Source organism: Myiozetetes cayanensis, unplaced genomic scaffold (assembly GCF_022539395.1).
Source record: "Myiozetetes cayanensis isolate MyiCay16 unplaced genomic scaffold, myiCay2020 scf13, whole genome shotgun sequence".
Classification (NCBI taxonomy): Eukaryota; Metazoa; Chordata; class Aves; order Passeriformes; family Tyrannidae; genus Myiozetetes; species Myiozetetes cayanensis.
The window spans coordinates 14,927,724-14,945,816 of NW_026086937.1; positions in this window are offsets into that span (position 1 = coordinate 14,927,724).

The following is an 18,093-nucleotide window of genomic DNA, read 5'->3' on the forward strand; positions in this document are numbered from 1 at the left end:
TCGGGTGGGGGGGGGGGTGGTACAAACCTCGCTGCCAGAATGTGAGGCCATGGGCAGGGCAGGCACCTCACCTGGTGCAAAGCTTGGGGTGTGAACCTCCCACCCCGGTGTCCCTGTGCCCTTCTGCACCCCGAGGAGCTCCTGCGTGCTTGTCTAGGGTCTAGGGCTGGGCTGTGGGGGGCCTGGGCACCCCTGGGTGGGGGCTGCGGGGGGCACCTGAGGCTATGGAGGTTGCCAGGGGGTGGCAGCAACACACCGAATGTGGCAGAGCACCCCCAGGGTGTGCCGAGCCGCGGAGTCCTACCACAGCCAGGCTCACCAGTCTGACCAGTGCCCCCTCCAGCATCCCCAGGTTGCCATCCTGGAGGGATGTGACCAACCAGGCGGGGGCCAGCCGGGGCGTAGTGGTATGGGGTCCAGGGCTGTTTTTTTGGGAGGAGTCCATGTGCCAGCCTCCACTGTGCTCAGGGGTACCCTGGTGTGATTCAGGATGAGGGGGCTCTGGCACAGCTGTGCTCCCTGCTTGGATGCTCTCAGGGCCACTGCAGGGTGACACAAAGGGCTAATCCCACCTGGCTGTCCCTGCCTGACCCTGCTGAGACCTGGCACACTCGGTGCAGGCCAGCAGGCAGCTGGGACTGTGCTCACCAGCTGGCGAGGCAGCCCCCCAGGGGTGCTGCTACCCACCGACCCCGCCAGCCTGCACTGCCTCCCTGCCCTCGTGGCACAGCTGAGCCCCAACCCTGGGCACAGGTGGGCACGGCCCCACATGCGGGTCATGGGCACACAGCCGCCTGCAGGGCCAGCTGGGGAGGGGGTGTCGGGGGGTTGTTTCCAGGTGCCCCCCAGATGCCACAGGATCGGAGTGGCAGCAGGAGCCTGGCACACCCTGAACCTCCCGGGTGCTGGCTGTGTGGCAGGGCCGTGGTGCCAAGACCCCTCCTTGGCCCCAAGCCCCTTCCTTGGCCCCATGCCTGGCCAGCCTGTGGGGCAGGATTGGCCGGGGCAGGGCTGGCCCTGGTGTGAATCCGGCCAGGGCTGGCAGAGGATGGGACACCCTGCTTTTCCCTCACACTCCATCCCCATCTGCCCTGGCTCTGCCGCATGCCTGCTGCCTTGCTGACCCCGTGCCATGTGCCATGCCATGCCGTGCTGTGTCACAGGATTGTGGGTGGCCAGAGGGGCTCATGTGCCCAGCTAATGCCAGCCCCGTGCTGCCAGGGGCAAACAGACGGTCCTGGTGCAGGCACTGGTGAGAGCCAGGGGAGTCGGCACTGTTTTTGGTGCCGTTGCCCAGGGAGTGCCAGTTTGCCAGCCAGGTGCCTGGTATCGCCTCCTTATCTGGGATTAAACAAACCCTCCTTAGATCCGGAGCCCTTTGGAGGTGCTGTCCCTCTGTCTGTGGGACCAGCCCTTCCCTACCTCCTGCCCTCATCATGCCTGCTGCCCTTCCCCCATGCTGGGCTGTGTATGAGTCACTGGGCTGAAGAGCCCCCCACATACTGAACCCAGCTCCCCTTGGTCATGCAGTAGCCCCTGGGGTCTCTGCTCAAGGCAGGCAGCACCTCCAAAGCAAGGTGCAGAGTGGGACCATCTCTGCCCCTACCTTGGGGTGCTCCCAAAAGATCCCAGCACAAAATGGCACTCACTGGAGCGTCCCCTTGTCCTGCCTTGGCCAGGGAGTTGCCCATGCCCTCAGTGTGATGGATCCTGGCAGCTCCAGTGCCCGTGGTGTCAGGCTCCCTGGAGAGGGGGTACAACCCCCTCCCTCATTAGTCCCTGGTCTGTTATCTTCTGCCGATAAATTATACAACACAAGAGCCTTTGAAAGGCGGCCAGGCCTCCATCCGCTGGGGCGGCCTTTGGGGGGCCCACATCAGCCATTGTGGGCTGCTGCCAGCTGCCTTTGCTGGGTGGGTGACAAGGACAGGGGTTTGGGCCCTGCCCTGGTGACAGGATGCTGGTGGCGGGCTCCTGGGCTGCAATATGGACCCAAAGACAAAGCAGAGGAGCAGTGGGGGAGGAAAACGTGCCTGCACCCCTGCCCGCACCCTGTGCTCATACTTGCTGATTGGAACCCTGCCTGTACCTGCCACCCATCCCTGCCTGCAACGCTGACTGTGCCCCCGCCTTCACTCCTTGCTCATATCCCCGTATTGTCTGTCCAGTTTTGGGTGCGGGACGGCAGCGGTGCCCGGGCTGGCGGCCGGTGCTTCAGAGGAAGCAGCGATCCCTGTTATCTGCCGGCACAAAGGAGCCGAAGCGCCGCCACCGTTACTGACGCAAACAAGGGCAGGGTGAGGCTGGGAAGGTGGGCAACCGCCGGCACCTGCGGGCACCTCCCACCGTGGCATCCCTGCCCATCCCAGTGGGGTATGGGGCAGGGTGGCACCGTCCCCATGCCCAGAAATGGGGGTCCCCCCATACACCTCGATGTCAGGGAATTAGGGCCGTGTGGTCTGCCCAGGGCAGTGCTGCCAGCCCGTGCATGTTGCACATGTGTGTGCACTCATGTGATCTCCCATCAGCTCCGCGGGTGCCCCCATGGGGTGCAGCAATGTGGCCTCCGTGTGCCCATCCCTGCACCCTGCTGGGCTGGTCCCCACCTGGGCTGAGGGTCAGGAAGGAAGAGATGAAGCCGAAATTAAGCTGTTAATGAACCCGTCTGTCACCAGGCCACCAATTACCCGGGCTGGGAACGAGGAGATGATGGACCGTGACTGGGGGAGGGGAGCAGGATGTCAGGGTCTTCGGCATGGGGGCAGCTGGGGGGTGTCGCCATGTCTCGGCAGCTTCCTCATCACCACCTGCCACCAGCCACCCTAGGGACTGCCAGACGTGTCCTTTGGGGTGGGGGACAGAGGAGACTGAGGGGTGACAGGGCCACAGCCCCAAGGGATCTTGGAAAGGATTTAGAACCTTCTTTCTTCTCACAGAGGTCCTGGGTGAAAAAATGGGGTTTGGGAGAAATCAACCCCAACCACTGTCCCTGGCTGGTACACGGGTGTCACCAGCGTCACGAGCTGGCTGTTCTCTGCACTCAGAGCATGGAGGGACATGTTTCTAAGGGGAGCAGAGTCAGCAACTGTACCCTGGGGATGCTCCCAGACCCTCTGGCTGCTCCTGGCCCTGGGAAGAGCTACAGCAAGGAAAGGGGCTTATAGCTCTCCCCCCACTTTGCCAGTCTGCTATGGTGCGTGTAAGACGCCCCTGTCCCTGTCAGCTGGGATGGGCCAGGATGGCCAAATTCCTCTGAGCTGATGCTGATGTCAGTTTTTCCGCAGCACCTCTCGGAACGGGGCCGGGTGCCTGTCCGGGCTGGCAGAGGGACAGGCCATCTCCCCAGCTGTCATCACTCTCGCCTGTCCCCACGACGGCCCTTAGTGGCACCAGGCCCTGAGAGGGACCCAGGGACTGCTGGAGCCTGGACTGGGAATCTGCAGGAGCGGGTTCCTGCTCCTTCATGATGACAAGAGCCTCTGTGCTGGACACTGGCAGCTGCCCACTGTGCCCCTGCCAAACCCACCAAGCTGGAGGGTGGGCTGGGATGAAAGCCATGGGATTTTGCTGGGCTCAGAATCAACTTAATGGCTTTGGAAGACAAATAGATTAGGGAGCTGCAGGGATTGGGGCAAGGATCAGCTAAATTGGAAGCAGAGGAGGGCTGGAACGTCCTGCCCAAACCCTGCTGCCCCATGCCCAAAGCCCCACCCCAGCCCCATCCCTGCATCACCCAAGCCCAGGGTGCCTCCATGGGGTCCTCACAGTCCCCTCCCATGATCAAGCTGCTGGTGGGACTGGTTGGGACAGACTCTTCTCTCCAGCCCACCTCTTGGCTGCACATCATCAGTCTCCAGGCATTGCTGCCTTTCCTTTTCTTGGCCGTCCCTTTTCCTCTGTGGCCCTTTCCCTGCCTTCTCTTTCCCCAGCATCCCACATCCCCACCAGCATCCCCACTGCATCCTGGCTGTGGGAATTCCTTTGCACCTCTCCTCACATGCTGTGAGGCCATAGTTCTGAAATAAGTGGTCCCAAAATAAGCTCCCTCCTAGGACCCTATAAATCTCAGCAAAGCACAGAGTCCTGGGGTCAGTCCTGCAGTCCTTTTTGCTGGCAGGGTGCCGTGCCCCATCCCCACGTGTCCCTCTTGGCACCCCAAGAGGGTTTGGGGTTTTGTTGCCACCCTGATAGTATCGGGTCCTGGGGGCATCTCTGCTCACTGGAGATTGGATCAGCAGTAATGAACAACATCTGCTTGTGGAGTCTGGGGACAGAGAAGATGGGGGACACCCCCTCCAGCAGCCGAGGCACAACTCTGGGGACATTGGGCAACACCATGGCTTCACTACCCATCTTGGGGTGACATCCTCACGGCAGGACCCCCAGTGCTATTCATGACCTGAGCCTGGTAGGTCTCAGCCAGGTTTTGATGGTGCAGTGGGGAGAAAGTGCCTGGCCTGGGGGTCCCCGAGGAGGAGGGGGCTGTGGTGAGGAAGGCTGGGTGTGGGGGACAGCCTCCTGCTGCCGCGGCCCCCCCGGCGCCCCCGTCCCCCTCCCGCCTCCGCTTCCTGCGCAGGCGGCCCTGGGAGGCGATGAAAGCAGCCCCAGCAGATGTTTCTGGCTTGTTTTCATCTCATTAACTGTTTCCTCTTTTATTATGGGATAAATTATTAATTGTTCAGTGCGAGGAAGAAAGGAAAGAGAAATCCTGACGGAGAACCCTCAGGCTCCGGGGAGGGCGGCAGGCAGGGGTTGGCACAGCCTGGGGCAAGGGGTGGGCACAGGGGATTTGGGATCTCTAGGGTAGAGGCAGCCCCTTGCAGTGACACCAACCCTCAGCTGTCCCCCCGAAAAAGGGGGGCAATGTGGAATGCAGGAGGTGGTCCAGGATTGGGGCAGGAGGGGGCTGCCGGCACCTGGCCTCTGTCAGCAGCTGAGGAAAGTAACCCAGACAGACAGAGTAACGGCTGGGCTGGGCATGGGATCCAGACATCTGGGCACCAGTTTCCAAGCCCCTTACTCAGAGACCCCCAACCCCTTCTACCTGCTCTCTCTGGCCCCTGCGGGTTGAGAACGGACACTCGCTTCACCTCCTGGCCAAGGGATGGGTCTCAGCCCAGCCCTGACCCCCCCAACTCCCCAGCCCCTGCCCCCCTGAAATATTCATGGCCCACAATGACAAGCTAATTTAATTGCCCTGATGAGAAGCTGAATAATTTACGTTCTTTTGGAGCAGGTCAGGAGACATCATTAGCAGCTGATCTCTGAGCAGGGAGGGGAAGTGGCCGAGCCCCCATCCCACTGCTTGGGGACATCAGGTGGGCAACAGGGACCCAAAAGTGTCCCCATCCTGGAATCGCCATGGCTGCGTGGTGTGTGATGACATCTGAAGTACCAAGCCCCCCTGACCATCCTAAACCCAGCCAGCACTGTGGGGTGGGAAGATGACCCCAACCCAGTGTGTTGTGGCTCCCGTGGTGCTGGGGTCCTGGTGGGCTCTGAGGCACAGCCTCCCTCCATCCCCACCACTGACGCTTTGGTTCGCTGCCAGCAGCGATGGCTGGGATGAAATACGGCTGGGAGAAGGGCCCGGCGCGCTCCGGATTCCTGAGATAAGGGGACAGGCGGGACAGGGACCTTTATTTACATTTTTTCCTGGAAATTTCAGCCTCTCTCTAGTGAGACTCCATCCGGCTGCCATGAAGATAAGAGGGGCTTGTGAGGGGGCTCTTGGGGGTCAGGGGGCTTATTCCTTTCCCAGCCCTGATGCTTGCCCCAGTCCGCATACCCTGTGCGAGTAGGGGGCACAGCTGAGCACCAAGGGGGGGCTCAGGACTGTCTCCTTCCGCATCAAACTCCATGTTTCTTCCTCTCCACTGCTATGATGGAGATCTAGGGGGCCTGATCTACCACATCCCCTCACCCCACCGTGTCGAAGGGAAGTGGTGTCTCCTGCTGGCTGGGCCCCACCTTGGTGGGAAAGGCCCAGCCCGGGATAACAGTGTTGTGATGGTCATGCCAGGAAATTTTGGGCCAGAGGCCACGGCGAGGGCTGCAGCCGGCTGCCTGATAACGCCTGGATTTCCTCCCAGTGCTGCCCAGCGTCCGGCTGGTGGGGAGGGATGCAGTGTGGGGGCTGTCCAGCAGCAGCCCCTTGTATGCTGGCCAGAACAGCCCCAGGGGGCTGCCTCGTGACCCTGGGGAGCACAGTGGAGCCCTCTGGGGGTCTGGCACTCTGGCAGTGCCAGGGATTCCAGGCTGCGCCCCTTCCAGCACTGGGAGCATCACTGTCCCAGGGAGGGATGGGTGGATGGGAGGGGCTGCTGCAACCTGCAGGTGCCTTCTGCACCTGAAGCCCCGGGGGTCCTGTCCAAGCTGCCCCCACAGGGTCAGCTGGGGAGGCTCCCTGGGAGGTCCAGCACTGGCTGGGGTGGGGGACAGAGCCAGGACTCACTGCGGCCACCCCAGTTGCCAGTTGGGCAGGGGCACAGTGGCATCCCCACAGCCAGGTGTGCACCCACATGCACACCTTTGCACACACAGACACTAAAATATACATGCACAGCTACACGTGGCACTGAAATCCCACACACGGACACAAACACCTCCTCCTCCGTGCATTCAGACACACACAGACAGGTTCACACGTATGCACGCACCTCCATGTTTGCACACACGTGCACCCAAACACCTGTACAGGTACACAAACACTTGCAGATGTGCATATCAGGAGATGTGTAAGTGTGCACACACGGGCACTCATGCACATGCAGGCACACACCCAAACCCACACATGCACACACCCACATGCACACACATACACGGGTGGTCCCCGTGCACACACACCCCCCATACGTGCACACACACAAGTACACATGAACTCACACGTACAGACACAGCCGTTCTCTGCTGCCTGCACGTGTGCTGCCTGCCTGGGGTGCCAGCGGGTGCTCCCCACGCAGCCGCTGCCCCCCGGTCACTCTCCGGAGTTTGAGATCGAGGAGGAATTTTAAATGCATTGACCCCTGACCCCTCCCTGCCTGCAAGGGGAAGCCAGACCCCGGGCTGCCCCCAGCCGGATGGGGACGGGGGGGGCCACAGGAGATGGTGAGCCCTCAAAGCCCATGGAGGGTAAGGGGGGCACTCTGCCTCACCCCCCGTTTTTCTGCACCCCATGTGCCTCCTGCCTTGGGAAGCACCAAGAGGGGTCACACCAAAACATCGCTGCCTGCAACACTCATGGCTTGGTGATGCCACAGCTGTGTGCCACACACCAGGAAGGGTCTGTGGGAGTGGGTTGCCCCTGCCATGCCCTCTGCAAGGGTTGCTGGGCCCCCTACCCTGCTCCTGCCTGGCTCCTGGCATTCCTGCCTCCCGCGTGGAGGGGCTGTGGTGATGGCAGTGTAATTAAAAACGCAATTAAGTGCTGCCACTTAGCAGAAAAGTCATACAGTTTGGGGATAATTATCTGACAATATAACAAGTTGCCCAACATTAATCAGGCGCTGATCTGCTCCGGCAGCTGTGCTCCCTGCTCTGGCCGCACTCTTAATGGCATCATTCGGGAGACAGCAATAAATCAGGCCCTTATGTGGGCCCCGGGGGCAGCACACTGTCCCCGGCCTGTGTTTGGGAGTTTTTGGGGTGCCAAAGCAGCATGTTCCCCGCCCAGCCCCTGGGTGCTTCTCTCCTGTCTGAGGGTGCAAAGAGCTGCCCAGGGCAGTGGGGAACGTCCTAAGGGATCAGCCCTCACCTTAAGTTGAAAGGATAGTGGGGCACCCCTGAAAGGGGACCTGCTGTGGGGGGAAGGCTGTGGCTGGGATGATGGCTCTGCCTGGGGGAGATCCCCAAGTGGAGGGCTGTGCACTCTTCTGCAATCGACATCCACAACTCCCTGCCCTCTCCAGGGGTGGCAAAGAAACCCCAGATAGTTGAGGAACATGGGGTGGGAGAGGGCACATTGGCTCCCAAACCCATCAGTGATGTGGGGTATTAATGAGTATTTATGGCTTGTGTTTGTCAGTGTTAATGAAGCCTTTGCGCTTAAACAATATTAACTCTGAAGCAGAGGTGGGTCCTCCCACTGCATCACCCCAGCATTGCCCAGAGACTTCCCACACCAGGGCAGACCCAGACATCATCCCATTCTAGCTGCCCTCCTAATGCTGTTCCCTGGCTTAGGTGCTGAGGGGTCTCATGCCACAGGGACTACATCTCCCTGAGATAGAGGTGAGCCCCTCCCCCAAATTTGCCCCTACAGCCAATGTGTTGGCACAACTTGCTTGTGGCATGTTCCTCCCACGCTGTTTTGCCATAGCCCTGAGCTCTGCCCGTCCCTGTTCCCATCTCTGTTCCAGTCTGTCCGTTTCGGAGTGGGAAGCACAGCCCTGTACATCTCTGACTTCTAAGGACCGGAGATAAAAGCAGAGTTCATCGCCTTTGTTTGGGCTCTGGCCGGCGTGGGCTGGGGAGGGGTAACCCACCAGAAAGAAACCAGCAGCTTAACACATTCACTTCGCCCCTAATTTGCCGGTTCTGCCACAAAATCCCATTACAAAGAGCTTAGCGCTGCGCCCAGGAAGAGGTCACTGCCGGGGGCCCCCAAGGAGATTTTCCAGCCACAAAAAGCGCGAGAAAAGAGCAACCCCATCTCCCTTGAGCGCTTCCAGGCACGGCGAGGGATGGGCACCCTGTCCTGGGGTCCCCTGTCCCCTGCCCATCCCCTCCATCCTGCACCTGGCAGCAGGGGAGAGCAGTTGCAGAGGCGCAGCTGGGTCAATTCACCTTTATAACTCCCAAAACAAATAAAATGCGGATTGGCATTGATCTGCAGGTGTTGAGCAGGGCCATAAAACACCAGTTCCAGCCAACGGGCGCTGCTGGAGAGCCAGCTGCATTGGGCTGGGTCCCTGCAGCCTGGTGGGGGATGTGGCTGTGGTGGGCCCCCAAAATGCTTTGGAGGCGATGGGGTGACCCCACAACGGGGTGTACAGGGAGGGTGCTGGAAGCTGTGGCAAGCCCAGAGCTGCTCCTGGTATCCCTGTGCCACAGGGACTGGCTGTGCCGCCAGAGCCCTGGGCACCCTTCTCAGGATAGGGGTGGGGGGATTTGGGGGACCCTGAGGGCAGACAGTGTGCGTGGGGGTGAAAAAAGGGCAGAGTGGGTACACATAGCTGGAACTGGTCGTGGGTGGATGGGTGTGCATCCACGCAGCTGTGTGTGAGGGAAGCACACACACCTCTGAGCAGGGCAGCCCGTGCACGAGTGGGCACACGCACCTGAGCAAGTGTGCACAGACACGGGGACCCTCGGCTGGGCCAGGACAGAGCAGCTCACTGAATATTGCGTGGGGCGGCGGCACACACAACAGCTCGACACAGCGGGGTGGGGGCATGAACCCCCGGGATGGGCACAGTGCGGGGCTGGGGCACAGCTGTGTGCTTGGCACTGCTGCTGCAGGCTCCGGGACGCTGGTGGAGCGGGAAGCGAGGCCCGTCGGTGCTGAAAGGAGAGGGGGCGAAAGCCCGGGCGGGATGGAAATGAGCCCCCGGGGGTTCGCACAGCACAAAGGCGCCTGCTGGGGTGGGCCGAGACCTTCCCAGCCCTCGCCACAATGTTTGCAAATACCAAAGGCCACTTATGGCGAGGCCGCCAGCAGGGAGGGCGAGGGGGGCTCCCAGCATCCCCCTCTGGCAGGGGGCTCCTCGACCCCCGCAGCGCCCCATGAATGCCCCCTGGCACCCCAGATGGCCGAGTGAGGCAGGCAGGGGCTGCCCATTGCCCTTGTCGGCGTCCCCGGTGCGGGAGCCAGGGGAGCAAGGAGTGTCGTGGAGGAATGTCCCCGCTCAATGCCCACCACGCCGGGGCTGACAGCCCTGAAATCGGGCTGTCACATCCCGTCTGGGCAACGCTTCACCTCCATTTGTGGGAGCTTGTTCGGCTCCCGCCTCATTCAGCCAACACAAACAGCACTTAACCCTCTGGCTCCCACCGGCCCAGGGTGGGGGGCTACCAACCCCAGGCACAGCACTGAGCATCGGGATGTGCCCGCCGCCATCCTGCTGCAGCGTCCATAGGGATGAGGTGAGATACCCCGTGGTGCCAGGTTCTTTGGAAGGGAAGTTTAGGGTTCCCAGGACCTCCCACCCTCACCTCACAGCCCTGAAAAGACAGCCCGAGTCAGGCCCCGCTGCCTGCCCCGGGATGGGGGGGCTCATGCCAACCCCTCTGATACCCCACACCCTTCCACCACCGCCTCCCTCCAGCCCCCACAGCCACCCCGAGATGCCTTCCCACCCCCCCGCGGGGACACCCACCCTGCAGCAGCCCCGACCGCCGATGAAAGCAGGAGCAGGAGCCTTTCCTTTGACACAATTAAGCAGCCCGGGGTCCCAGCGCCTCGGCTCGCCGCAGTGTGTTAAATTAATGTAGCAGAAAAAATCATTATGCGGGGACACAGATGGAAGTGACCAAGCAGAAAATGCGATGTGCAGCGGCAGAGGACCCCTCTTACCCGTGTAAACACCACAGGGAAGAACAGGTTTCCCAGCTCCCAGGCGAGGAGGTGACCGCAGCCTGCCAAGGGTCTTCCCCCCCACATTGCCACCGGGGCAGATCCAGGATGGAACCAGACATGGGGGTCCCATGGGTGGGTGAAGAGGGCAGGCGGTGGGACCCCCTGGGCAGCAGCTACCCTGGGTGTGGGAGGGCCAGCCAGCGAGCCGGGCAGTGCGTGTGGCCGGGCCGCCGCTCACAATTACCATGTCATTATGTGCCGGCACAGCCGTGGCTAACGGAGCAGAAAAGCGGCCTCTACTCAGCACCCGTGGGCAACGGGGTAAGGGGGCCCCAGGGGAGCACCCAGATACATGTGTACATGCACCCATACAGGCACCCAGCACATGTCCCCAGGGGTGGAGTCTCATTCCCCAAGTGCCACCAACACTGAGGACCTCTCCCTGGGTGCACACCCTGGTCTCACCTGCCTTTGTGGCCCCCAAGGGACCTGCACTCACTCTAGTGACCCTCTCAGCTGCCAGGGAGGCTGCCCTGGAGAGGGCTTCTGCTCCCTGGGCAGATAAACCCAGGGCAAACAAGGTCCTAGGGCTCAGCTCAGCAAACAGCAAGAGCTGCAGGGCTGCTCCCCCAGAACTTGCACACTAGGAACCCCAAACGCTGGGCAAAGGGTTCCCACAGCAGGACACAGCATGGGGCACAGTAGGATGCAGAGGGAGCAGAAGGGTGCTGAGCACATGGGAAACATGGGGTCTGATGTCATCAAGGCAAACTGTTCTCTCTCGTGGGTCCTACCTGCTTCTTGGACAGGAGCTGGAGCCTCCCAGCATGACTCCACAGGTTTTTTGGTGTGGCAGGGGCTGGACTGCCCCTGTGTATGTGGGAGGCTCCCATTGTCCCTGGGGGTCCCTAGACAGCCCAGCTCTTCTCTTGGTTGGTTGACCTTATACCCTACAGCCTCCTCCAGCCTGGATTTTCCCCAGCTGGCCAACTCCTGGCAAAGGAGGCCTGATTTACATGCTTGCCCTCATTTCCCAGGAGCTCTCAGGTGTCAGCGTTTGGGTACTTCCCATGTCACCTCCCTCCAGGGCCTGGGATAGTGGGACATGAGGACGGATGGGGGGTCAAGGGGGTGACCGGGGGTTGGCTGGGGTTATCGCACTAGGGTGGTGTGGGATGATAACCAGAGCTCCCTCCTGTCAGCACTGTGGGGTGTGAGAGCAGGATGGGGACAGGGACCATCCCCAAGCCCCTGTCTCCCACCTTGGGGACACCTTGGGATGGTGGGTGCCTGCTCCCCGCTGCCTCCCTGTCTGGCCTTGTTTCCACTGGGCTGTGTTCCCACCAGCCCAATATTCATGTGGGCCCCTTCCCTCCCTGGGGGGCTGCTAATCCCCCCCGAAACGGGCCAGGGATTGTTGACCGAGCTGCCATATCCCTTGAACAAGCAAGCCTGGGCCCCGCAGCTGCCGCCGGATTAAGAGTCACCCTTTCGCTGCCACAGCCCCCGCGCCAGAGCCCACGGCCCCCTCAGTATGCTCAGCTCCTCATCCACGATGGGAGGGGCAGCCAACAGGACGCCAAGGAGATGGTTGTTTGGGGTACTCCTGCAGCCAAAGCTGACAGGTTTAGTGGGGCTCTGCCAGCACCCGAAATGCCTGATCTGCTGGGTCTGGCTGGGTCTGGCTTGTGTTGGCAGTGCCTGGGGAGCAGCAGCAGGAGCATGCCACCATGCAGGAGTGAGCCCCAGGAGGGCACGATGGTAGGGTGGCACTGGCATCAGTGGCTGCCCAGTAGATCCCCTTCCTGCTGCCACCAGCCATGGGCATGGGCAGAGCTATGCAGAGGGAGAGACAATGGCAGAGGGTGAGAAACAGCTCTCACGCTCCAGAATTGTGGGTCATTGGAATTACAGTAATTAGTGTGTGCTAATGGCATCTAATTAACACCCGGCAGTGCTGATGCAGAGCTTGCTAAGCTGGGCACCTGACCCCTGCCCTGCTGCCTCAATTTACCCACTGGCAGCAAGGGTGAGCCTGGCACCTGGCTCTTCCTGAAGCCAAGGGACATCAAACTAACAGGGAAATATCACACAAGCTGCTGGCTTGTTATCAGGGCCAGTTCTGCCAAGTGCCCCTGTCCGGGGCAGCCTCTGGCTATCTCGTTATCTCGTTATCTCAAGAGCTTTTTCGAGGTCGGGGTGGACATGTCTGCACGAAGAAGTGGGTGTTGCTGGATGCCCAAGCCAGGGTGGCTTGGGGGGTACCCAGGGGTGTCTTGGGGATGAATAAAAAAAAAGGCAGAGTATCCTGGTTCTGCTTGCTCCTGCTGCAGGGAGAAACAGTGGGTCTGCCTTTTGTAGGGGAAACAGGCATCCATGGGTGCTATTCATACCTGGAGAGATTAAAAAAAACACCTTTTGGCTCCACTGACAAGCCCCCAGAGCCTTGCAGCAGCATTCATCCCAGCTAAGTGCACAGGGCAGATAAAGGGTCTTCAAGAGTCCCTAAGGAGCTGTCTGAGATGCTTGCTGTCCTCAGAGTGCATTTTCTGTGGCAAGCACCTTGTCTCTCCCCTTGCAGGGACTCCCTGAGCCCTGCAGCAGTCTCAGCAGTTGTGCTAGACACCTAGTATTATGGGTTGCTAAGAGGAAAAGCCCTTTACCCACACTGTGCCCATCCCAGCTGCTCCCAGAGTTTCCATCTCCAGGTGACATGTGACCTCTGCTGGGGACACCAGTTTGAGGACAAGCCCTCCTCCCAAAGCAGCTGGTGTAGTGGGTACCATCCTCTGGCAGGTGGGCTTGACACCCCCAGTGCTGTGGAGATATCTGGAGGCTGTGGCAAGCAGGTCATCCTGGTTCCACAGGACACAGAGGGTTCTTCAGCACCAGCATTTAGGGGCATTTTGTGGCCAACCTCATCTGGGCAAGTGGATAGTGCAGGGGGAAAGGCTACTTCAGGAATTTCAAACCCTGGCACAAGCTGTCCTGCCTTCAATGCAGGCAGCGAGTGTGAAGTTAAGAGATAAAGAGGGAATTAGGAGATAAAGTCTGCGTAATCCCAGTTGCTCTATGCAATTAAAATGAGCTTCACCCCGCTGTAATTGGATGGAAGCTGCCTGGCAGCGTCAGCGCGACCGGGAGCGCTGGGCGAGCAGGCGCGGAGGATTCACCGCACCGAGCACCGAGACTTATCTCCCCACCAGAAAAACTGAGAGGGCAGCGGCACAGAGAGCGGGAGTTAATGAGATGAAAATGGAAAGCCTGGCACAAAGGATTAGCTCCCGGACCGCTCTGCTGCTGAAATCCCAAGGTTCCCTGGGAAGGCTTTCCTTGCATCACGGATGCATCCTGCCTAGGCCTGCCCTGCAGAGGAGGGATGTGCTTGGAGCAGCAAAATTTGGTTCTTCTTCACTACTCAGACCCCTCAGTTGGGAGCGGGCTGTCCCAGCCACCAGCTCCACCTGCTCCATCACAACAGTGCCCCAGTGCCCAGTTTCCCTCCAGAGGGTCCCTGCACAAGACGATCCCTAACAGCATTTACAGCTGCTGGTATTAAGCAGAAATAAAAAAACCCAAGTGCAGATTAAAAGGACACTGATGGAATGCCAGGAGAAGAATTACAGCCCTAATAAACTGCTGCCTTCTGCTGGGGGTGGGCGACAGGGGGGTTTATGAGGCCATTTAAACTTCACTGTCAGAAAGGTGTATTAAAGCCATAAAGGTCTCGTTGCCTCTCCTGTCCCCTGAATGCTGGAGCATGGCTGTGGTCATAAATTCACCTGCTCACAGCCCTAGGCGAGGGGCCCAAAGCCCCTGGTCCCTGGGAAAAGCCAGGAAGAGCAGTGAGGCCTCCTTGGCTGGGGTCTTAGAGGGTGACGTCAGCCCTGGCGCGAGATAAATGCCGACCGCGGGCCGGCAGGGACGGGATTATCTCGGCGCGGAGGCTGGGACGTGCCTCGTCCATCACCCACTGCCCACCCGCCTGGAGCGTGTGAACAGGAGCCCCCATCCCCGGTGCTAGTGCACCCACCCTGTCCCCTGCCTGCCACCTGGGCCCAAGGGACGATGGCTGGGACCACAGCACAGCTACTGTCACACTCTCGGGGGCAGCCTCTGCCCCATACCAGCCCCCAGATGTTCTGTGCTGCGGCTCCATCACCCAGGTCCTTGACCCCATGAGTCCCAGAGCTGACGGTGTCATGGGACAGACCCTTCCCATCCCTCTGCCTGGCTCTCCCCCATCCCTGTGTGGTTCTGAGTGTTTGTTTGCACAGGGCTGATGACGCTGGCTCACACACCTCAGCATTCATGCTCTAGTGCTCTTTCTCCAGGCTTGGCTTATCCTACTGCTCCCTTTCCTGCAAGGCTTGGCTGTGGATGGAAACATCCTCCACCTCCATGGAGCTTTTTGCCTCCCTCCTCCTCATCAGTGCCTCCTGTGGTGTCCTTCTGTGCCATGACATTGTGGGATGGGGTCTGGCACAGGGACAGGAACAGGGATAGATACAGGGACAGGAATGGGGATGGTGCTGGAAGGTGCTTTCCAGCACAAACCACCTGGCACAGCCTGACTCACTGCCCCAGGGATGGGTCATGGTTTCAGCTTTATCTTCCGGGGGTGCAGTCCTGGCTCCCTGCCTGGATGACAATGGGGACAGAGGGATGGGGGAAACTACACCAAGGAGGTGGCAGAGGTTGAGCCACTCTGGGAGGTGCTCACATGAGGCACCATTTTTCTCAGGCATCAGCATGGGGCTGCTGGGATGACAGGGATTGTGCTGGGGGTCAGTGGGGCTGGATGAGGAGCCCCAAGGGCAGGCAGGATCCCATGGGAATAGTTAGGCTGGGTGACAGCTGCCTCTCCCTCCAGTATGCTCTGCTAGGAGCCCCTCTCCCCCTCCACTGCCCCAGTTTGGGGGCCCTTACTCCTTGTTGCTTCCCATGCAGGCTCATTAGCGAGTTCAGAGCGAGGAAGCCCATTAATGGCACGAAATGACTTCAGGCTGTGGCATGGGGAGCGGAGATTCGAGCCCAAACCCTTGCACAGAGCGGGTCTGATGCTTTTCCCCTTCCCTTTGAACTTCCCCAGCTGCCCGAAGCTGCGGTTCCCCCGAGCACGGACCAGGGCATCTGGGATGTTGGGACACAGCAGGGTGCGGTACCCGTACCCCCCACTCACTGCTGCGCCTTCCCCCTCCCCGGGCTCAGCCCATCCAGCCCGGCTCCAAGGCAGTTCCCGCGTTCACGGCAGCACTCCGGAGCGTCTGGCTATTGCAACAGGATGGGTCGTTGGAGTTTTGGTTTTGCCAGGCTCCCGGTCATGCCATCCCCAGGGGAAGGCGTGTGGAGGGGGCGCTGCCAGGGCCCGGAAAGCACCGCGCTGGTGGCAAAGCCAGCGTGCCGGGAGGTGGCCCGGGGGCCCTGCGTGACTCAGTCGGCCGTGGAGGAGGCAGAGGTGGGGTAGCGATACCAGAGCTAAAAAAAACCTGGCCGAGCGCCGGGGAGAGGAAATTTCTCATTAGCCAGAAATGTGTGGCTGAACCAGTCTGACACCCGGGGCGGCCCCCGGCCCCGGCGGCGATACCGGCCCCGGCTCCGAGGGAGATCAAAGTGGGAAGAGGAGCATCAAGGGGGCTCAGCAGCAGTTGGGTTGTGGCTGTGGCGGGAGGGGGTGGGGGTGGAGGGGGAGCAGGGCAGGGCGAAGGGGTCCACTGGTGTGGACATGTCAGATTTGGGTAGCAGGAGGGGCTGAATGGGCAGTGTCCTGGGTGATGCTGCTCCACAGAGTGAAGGCAGCAATATCCGTGATACCCTGGGGATGGGTAGGGATGATGACCAGAGAAACCCGGGCAAGGCAAATTGTCAGGGATTAGTGCATCTCTACCTATTGCTCCTCCCCATGTGACAGTCCTTTGGTCCTCTCATTCCCAAAGGAGTCAACGTTTCCAGCTGGGGCAGCCCTTGGTGGCAACCTCAGCCCTAACAGCAGGGCCACCATTGCTTTCCATCTGATTTTCCCCTGCAGATCCAGCCTTTCCCTGACCATACTGGGTCGAGGCATTTCCCTGGTCTTGTTTAATAACCTAAATTTGCTTGTTGCCTCGTGGTCCATCACTGGGTCAGATTCTGCTCTGTGGATAGAGCAGACAGGCGCAGTGTGATTGATGTGGGTGCATTTGCTCTCTGGATGCTCTGCCAAAGACGATGTCAGCTCCCAGGCATCTGGGAGAGAGCTGCTTCCTGCTCCCCAAGGCAGCCCCCCGGCCCTCAGATCCCCTTTTCCAGAGCATCCCAGGCTGGCTGGCAGCTCCTGGGGGTCTTGTCCCCCTTGGTCCCCTTGTGGGGACACTCGGACCTGATGAGGGGGTGAGGATGCAGCCCTGGCAGCAGTGGGTAGGGAGGAGGAGCTGCATCAGCAGCAGAGGACGGACGTTGCACCATGTGCAAATCCCCTGCTAGCAACCAAAGGAGACTGGAAGGAAGGAATGAAAAGAAAATGATTAAAACAATTTCTTTTTTTCTTTTCTTTTCTTTAATAAAAAAAAAAAAAAAAAAAGCCCTGGGAAAAAGCCGTGTAGGGTCCTGGCACGTGAACAGAGTCTGTAAGTGGTCTTAAAATTTACCAATAAATAATCTTAACGGGAAACAGAAGGAGCAGAGCTGGGGTGTTCGTGGGTGTCTCGCTGCTCTTTGTGAGCATGGGAAAATGCGCCGAGTCCTGTCCCTCGTGCTGTAGGGACAGCCCCTTCCCGGGCCGTGGTGTGTCCCTGGCTCCAGCCACGAGGCACCGACCCGCCTGGCCGGCGTCCGGGCCGTCCTTGGCTGAGCACGTGCAGGATGTGACACCCCTCCGAGGCTGCGCTGGCAATTCCCGCAGGCACAGCGTGGCAGTGGGGACGAGACATGGTGGAGACTGCGGAAGAAGACCAAGCCCTCGCTGCCCCGTGCCTCGTGCTGGCCTGCCGGGTCATGGACGCACAGTGCCAAGCCGTGCAGAGCCGTGATCCCTTCCAGCTGTGCCGGCCCCAGGCGGCTGACGGGGCTGCGGGATCCTCTCCCTGCCAAGTCGTTGAGGTGTCAGCCAAGAGTTAGCAGGGAAAACGCCAAGCAGCCGCCGAGCCGGCCAACCCCTCATCCTCAGCCTTCCTCCTCCTCCTCCGCTGCAGAGAGCCTCCCACCCTCCTGCTGGAGCCCAGAGCCCCCGGCCCACCCCAGCAGGGTCCCCCCTTAGCACTCGGTGTGCCTTCACCCCAGCTGTGCCCCTAGGACCCCCCACCGCCACTCCCAGGGTGTCCCCCCCATCCCGGCCCCTCCACCTGGGGTGCACGTCCCCCTCCTTATGGGTCTGTCTGGAAAGGGACGGTTCCCCCTCCCCGAACTTTCCAGCTCTCTGTGAAGCGGGAACAATCGTAGCCTTTGTCTTCCCTTAATCTCCTGGTTAGGAATTAAAAGAGGGGAAAAAAACCCAGCAGCACAAAAGACTCTTTTGCATGGGCTGGGAGAGGGGAAGCCCGGGGTGCAGGCAGAGTGCAGGCAGGGCGCAGGCAGGGCTTGCCTTTCCCCCAGCCCAGCCT